Genomic DNA, 7,442 nt, shown 5'->3' on the forward strand with positions numbered 1-7,442 from the left:
TATTCCCTCTCAAGAGAATTCTTGTTTGCTTATTAAAGAAGGAGTGAAATATTTGAATTCTGGTCATCCTTCTTGAGTTTCATGTGTTCTGTGCATCTAGGGTAATTTGAGCATTTGGGATAATATCCAGTTATCAATGAGTGCATACCATTATGTTTTTCTGGGATAGGGTTACCTCACTCAGGATGATATTTGCCAGTTCCATCCATTTACCTATGAATTTCATAAAGTCATTGTTTTTGGTAGCTGAGTAATATTCCATTTTGTAGATGTAACATATTTTCTGTATCTATTCCTCTGTTGAAGGGCATCTGGGTTCTTTCCAGCTTCTGGCTATTATAAATAAGGCTGCTATGAACATAGTGGAGCAGCGTCTTTGATATATATTGGGACATTTTTAGGGTATATGCCCAAATGAGGTACAGCTGGGTACTCCGTTAGGTCATTATTAAGTTTTCAGAGGAACCTCCAGACTGATTTCCAGAATGGTTGTACCAATCTGAAATCCCAAAAAATCTCCCCATATCCTCGCCAGCATAGGCTGTCACCTGAGTTTTTGATCTTAGCCATTCTCACTGGTGTGAGGTGAAATCTAAGACTTGTTTTGATTTGCATTTCCCTTATGACTAAAGATGTTGAACATTTCTTTAGGTGTTTCTCAGCCATTCAGCATTCCTCAGCTGGGAATTCTTTGTTTTCCTCTGAAAATCATTTTTAATAGGGTTATTTGTCACCCTGCAGTCTAACTTCTTGAGTTCTTTGTATATTTTGGATATAAGCCCCCATCAGTTGTAGGATAGGTACAGCTCTTTTCCCAATCTGTTGGTGGCCATTTTGTCCTAACAACAGTGTCCTTTGCCTTACAGAAGCTGTGCAGTTTTATGAGATCCCATTTGTCTATTCTTGATCTTAGAGCATAACACATTGGTGTTTTGTTCAGGAAATTTTCTCTAGTGCCCATGTGTTCGAGATTCTTCCCCAATCTTTCTTCTATTAGTTTGAGTGTATCTGCTTTGATGTGGACGTCTTTGATTCACTTGGACATATAGCTTTGTACAGAGTGATAAGCATGGACCGATCAGCATTCTTATACATACTTACCTCCAGTTGAACCAGCACCATATTCTGAAAAATGCTATTTTTTTAATTGGATGGTTTCGGCTGCTTTGTCAAAAATTAAGTGACCACAGGTGTGTGGGTTCATTTCTAGGTCTTCAATTCTATCGGACTGGTCTATCTATCTGCCTCTGTACAAATACCATGCAATTTTTATCACTATTGCTCTCTAATTGTGCTTGAGTTCAGGGAGAGTGATTCCCCCTAGAAGTCCTTTTGATGTTGAGGATAGTATTAGCTATCCTGGGTTTTTTGTTATTCCAGATGAATTTGCAAATTTTTCTGTCTATCTCTCTAAAGAATTGGATTGGTATTTTGATGGCGATTGCAATGAATCTGTGGATCACTTTTGGTAAAATGACCATTTTTACTATGTTAATCCTACCAATCCTTGAGCATGGGAGATCTTTCCATCTTCTGAGATCTTCAAATTCTTTCTTCAAAGGCTGGAAGTTTTTATAATACAGAACGTTCACTTGCTTGGTTAGAGTCACAATGAGGTATTTTATATTATTTGGGACTATTGTGAAGGGTATAATTTCCCTAATTTCTTTCTCCGCTTGTTTCTTTTTGTGTAGAGGAGGGCTACTGATTTATTTTACTTAATTTTATACCCAGCCACTTTGCTGAAGGTGTTTCTCAGACTTAGTAGTTCTCTGGTGGAACATTTGGAATCACTTAAATATACTATCGTATCATCTGCAAATAGTGATATTTTGACTTCTTCTTTTCCAATCTGTATCACTTTGATTTCCTTTTGTTGTCTGATCGCTCTGGCTAGAACTTCAAGAACTATATTGAATAAGTAGGGAGTGGGCAGCCTTGTCTAGTCCCTGATTTCAGTGGTATTGCTTCAAGTTTCTCTCCATTTAGTTTAATTTTAGCTACTGGTTTGATGTATATGGATTTTATTATGTTTAGGTATGGGCCTTGACTGCTTCTTCTTTCCAGGACTTTTATCGTGAACGGATCTTGAATTATGTCAAATGCTTTCTCAGCATCTAATGAAATGATCATGTGGTTTTTATCTTTTTGTTTGTTTATATAGTGTATTACGTTGCTGGTTTTCCATATATTGTACTATTCCTGCATGCCAGGAATGAAACCTACTTGACTAAGATGAATGATTGTTTTGATGTGCTCTTGTATTTGATTTGCAAGAATTTTATTGAGTATTTTTGTGTCGATATTCATAAGGGAAATTGGTCTGAAGTTCTCTTTTTTGGGGGGTCTTTGCCTGTTTTAGGTATAAGAGTAATTGTGGCTTCATAGAAGGAACAATTCTCTGTAGTGCTCCATCTGTTTCAATTTTGTGGAATAGTTTGGATAGTATTGGTATGAGGTCTTCTATGTCAGTCTGAAAGAATTCGCACTGAGCCCATATGGAAATGGGCTCTTTCTGGTTGGAAGAGCTTTAATGACTCCTGGAATTTCTTTAGGATTTATGGGGTGGTTTAAATTGTTTATCTGTTCCTGATTTAACTTTGGTACTCAGTACCTGTCTAGGTAATTGTCCATTTCCTCCAGATTTTCAAGTTTTGTTTAATATAGGCTTTTGCAGTAGGATCTGATTATTTCTTTGAATTTCCTCTGTGTCGGCAATTATGTCTCCGTTTTTATTTCTGATTTTATTAATTTGGACACGCTTCTGTGTCCTCACATTAGTCTGTCAAAACATTTATCTATCTTGTTGGTTTTCTCAAAGAACCAGCTTTTTGTTCTCTTGATTCTTTTTATAGACCTTTTTGTTTTTACTTGGTTGATTTCAGTTCTTAGTTTGATTATTTCCTGCTTTTCCTCCTCCTGGATGTATTTACTTCTTTTTGTTCTAGAGGTTTTAGGTCTGCTGATACATGCTCTCTCCTGTTTCTTTCTGCAGGCACTCAGAACTATAAGTATTCTTCTTAGCACAGCTTTCATTGTGTCCCATAGGTTTGAGTACCTTCATTTTCATTAAATTCTAAGAAATCTTTAATTTTTTTTTATTTCTTCCTTGACCAGGTTATCATTGAGTAGGCTTTGTTCAACTTCCATTTATATGTGGGCGTTCTTCCCTTATTGTCATTGAAGACCAGCTTTAGCCCATTGTGGTCTGATATGACACATGGGATTGTTTCTATCTTTCTGTATCTGTTGAGGCTTGTATTATGACCAATTATATGGTCAATTTTGGAGAAAGTACCATGAGGTGGTGAGAAGAAGGTGTATCCTTTTGTTTTACGTCAGAATGTTCTATAAACATCTGTTAAGTCCATTTCCTCATGAATTCTCTCAGTCTGTCTATTTCTCAGTTTAAATTCTGTTTCCACGATCGGTTCATTGATGAGAATGAGATATTGAAAACCCCTCCTATTGTTGTATGATGTACAATGTGTACTTTGAGCTTTAGTAATGTTTCTTTTATGTATGTAGGTGCCCTTTTATTTGGAGAATAGATATTCAAAATTGAGAATTCATCTTGGGGGATTTTTCCTTTGATGAATATGAAGTGTCCTTCCTTATCTTTCTTGATGACCTTTGTTTGAAAATCGATTTTATTTGATATCAAAATGGCTATTTCAGCTTGCTTCTTCAGACCAATTTTGTTGAAAGCTCTTTTCCAGCTTTCACTCTGAGGTAATGTCTGTATTTGTCTCTGAGGTGTGTTTCTTGTAGACAGCAAAATGCAGGGTCCTCATTGCATTTCAAGTATGCTAATCTATATCTTTTTATTGGGGAATTGAGTCCATTGTTGCTGAGAGATATTAAGGAATAGTTATGGGTTGGGGATATAGCTCAGTGGTAGAGCACTTGCCTAGGAAGCGCAAGGCCCTGGGTTCGGTCCCCAGCTCCAAAAAAAAGAACCAAAAAAAAAAAAAGGAATAGTTATTGTTGCTTCCCATTATATTCATATTTGGATGGGAGATTATGTTTGTGTGCTTTCCTCTCTTTGTTTTGCCGCCAAGACAATTAATTTATTGCTTTTTCTAGGGTGTAGCTTGCCTCCTTATGTTGGGCTTTACCATTTGTTGTCCTTTGTAGTGCTGGATTTGTTGAAAGATATTGTGTAAATTTGGTTTTGTCATGGAATATCTTGTTTTGTCCATCTATTTTAATTGAGAGTTTTGCTGGATACAGTAACCTGGGCTGGCATTTGTGTTCTCTTATGGTCTGTATCTCATCTGTCCAGCATCTTCTGGCTTTTATACTCTCTGGTGATAGGTCTGCCTTTATATGTTACTTGACCTTTTTCCCTTACTGCTTTTAATATTCTTTCCATGTTTTGTGCATTTGGTGTTTTGAATATTATGTGGCGATAGGAGTTTCTTTTCTGGTCCAATCTATTTGGAGTTCTGTAGTCTTCTTATATGTTTATACGCATCTCTTTCTTTAGGTTAGGAAAGTTTTCTTCTATGATTTTGTTGAAGATATTTACTGGTCCTTTGAGCTGGCAGTCTTCACTCTCTTCTATACCTGTTATTCTTAGCTTTGTTCTTCTCATTTTGTCCTGGCTTTTCTGTATGTTTTGGGCCAATAGCTTTATCTGTTTTACATTATCTTTGACAGTTGTGTCAATGATTTCTATGGAATTTTCTGCTCCTGAGATTCCCTCTTCTCTCTCTTGTATTCTATTAGTGATGCTTATATCTATGACTCCTTGTCTTTCCCTTTGGTTTTCTATATCCAAGGTTTTCCACCTTTGTGCTTTCATTATTGCTTCTATTTCCATTTTTAATATCTTCACCTGTTTGATTGTGTTTTCCTGGAATTCTTTTAGGGATTTTTGTTATTCCTCTCTATAGGCTTCTACTTATTTATTTATGTTTTCCTTCATTTCTCTAAGGGAGTTCTTTATGTCTTTCTTGAAGTCCTCTCCCATCATGATCAAATGTGATTTATAATTAGGATCTTGCTTTTCTGGTGTATTTGGATATTCAATGTTTGCTTTGGTGGGAGATGTGGGCTCTGATTATGCCATTTAATCTTGGTTTCTGTTGCTTGTGTTCCTGCACTTGCCTCTTGCCATCAGGTTGTCTATGGTGTTACCTTGTTCTGCTATTTCTCACAGTGGCTAGACCATCCTGTAGGCCTGTGTGTCAGGTATGCTGTCAACCTGTTTTCCTATTTTCTTTAAGCCAGTTATGAGAACAGAGTGTTCTGCTTTCAGGTGTGTAGTCTTCCTGACTACTGGTCTTCAGCTCTTCCTGTGGCCATGTGTCCTGAGTCCATCAGGTCAGTCACTTGAAGCATAAAAGTTGGTCTTACCTCTTGTCCATTGGCTGAAGTTGCTCCTGGGTGTCTGCGTTTGAGCTCTCCATGAGGGCGGGAACCAGAAGGGCTTGCACTGCCTATTCCCGGGTCCCTGTTCACAAGAGTTCCAGATGTCATTAGGTGTTTACCTCTGGAGTCAGAAATGTGGGCAGAATGTAGTCTCTTCTGGCTTCCCAGGCATGTATGCCCCTCTGAAAGTTTAGCTCTCCTTCCCACGGGAGTTGGGTGCAGGGATCTATTGACTAGGTCCCTTCAGTTACGGGCAGTGTCTGGACCGCAGAGGACCTCCTGCTTGAGTGCCCTATCTTCCTGTTGCCAGAAGCCCTATACAGTTTCCTCTTGGGACAGGGGTGTGAGAAAGGGTTGGCAGTATTGTAGTTCTCTCCCGCTCTGCAGCCTCAGGAGTGACCACCTGTCTGGGCGGTGAGCTCTTTCTCCCACAGTGTTTGGAAACAGAGCATGGTATTTAAAGAGTAATACTAGACTATGAAGTAACTGAAATTATTGATCATTTCCTCTCTGAAATCTCACCTGCATCTCATAGTGTAGGTGTATGTAGACCTTGCGATTAACTGGAAGAAAAGGAATGGCACAAAGGGAGGAGAAAGGTAAAAGAGGGACCCCAAGAAAAGGACTCAAGAAGAATAAGGTATGATCATTTGTAAGTATAAAGATGCCTAATGAAACATACCATTTCTTGCACTAACCAAATGAACAATTAAAAACTTAAAGTAAAACTCTTTAAGAAAATAAAAGTCAGTCCTCCAAAAGTTCCCCCAAAAACCAACCCAAAAATCCTTTAAATTACTTTATTCCAAAGATTTCCACTAGATTCAAATATTGAACGCAGTTCTCTGAAGCCTCCCTGAACACAAGCACAGTAAAAGTTACTCCTGTAGGATCTGTACGCTGCCCTTTGGTGATGTTAGGATCACCTTCAACCTGAAGCCTGGGTGTAGGGATTATGAGTAGCTAATATTCTAGTCTCTTTTACATTTTTATTAACACAGTGTAATTGTACATATTTCTTGAATAGAGTGTTTTATTTCAATATGCATTTTATGTGCATATGTCTATATTTATGGGTATGTGTTTGTATGTGTGCACATGTGTATCTCTCTCTCTCTCTCTCTCTCTCTCTCTCTCTCTCTCTCTCCCTGTGTGTGTGTGTGCGTGTATGTGTGTTTGTGTGTGTGTGTGTTAGGTAGGTGCCTATTTCTGTGTGTGTGCCCGAAGTTCATGTTGAGTGTCTTGATTTTGTATTGTAACACACTTCTTTGTGTGACTCATCTCTCTCTTGCTTTGGGGATTGCAGGTACAAATCATCAAGACCAGCTTTTCATAGGTTCTGAGGATTTAGCTCTAGGCCTACTTTTTTTCAACAATACTTCCCTACCTCTCTATCCCCAGAGTAATGAGATGTTATAGGAAAAAAAAAAAGGAGAATTCAGCAAATAGTTAGGAGTGACAAGATCCTCATGAATTTTCTTGCTGCTGTCCACAAGCAACTCCTTTTGAGTCCTTCTCCCAGACTCCTTGTGTTTTTCCTGTTGCTGAACACGAACAGCATTTGCTGAGCTCTTCTTCAAGACCAATGTATAAATAAGTCAATTCGATGATAGAAATTTCCAGAGACATATCCATAGAGAATGGTAGAACTTTAAATTTAACTGTCTTCTATAGAAACTTAATTTCAAAATTTTCTAACTTCATCCTGCCTTTTCACTGACATGACTTGCACTGAGGTTGACAACATCACCCCTTGTATCAAGAACAATGCAATGCTTATTTCATTGCCAGCAATCCCTTATGTTACTTAGAATGTCTGCATTCTACACACAGTGAACAGGTTTAGCTTGTTCCTAAGTATAGCTGAGTATAGCTTATGGTTTTGACTAGAAACTGACCCAGGATGGCTCAAAATTCAAGTCCATACTCTGCTGAGGGCACAGTGAAAAGGGCTAAAATTGTATTCCTTTCAAGTGGCAGTAATTTGCTAAAATCAAAAATGGAAGGAAGAAATTGGAAGAAAAAGAAAAGAATCATTTGAAAATTTACTGGAAGCCTCTTTCCAG

The sequence above is a fragment of the Rattus norvegicus genome, chromosome 10 (genome assembly GCF_021556685.1).
Source record: "Rattus norvegicus strain SHRSP/BbbUtx chromosome 10, alternate assembly SHRSP_T2T, whole genome shotgun sequence".
In the NCBI taxonomy this organism is placed as follows: Eukaryota; Metazoa; Chordata; class Mammalia; order Rodentia; family Muridae; genus Rattus; species Rattus norvegicus.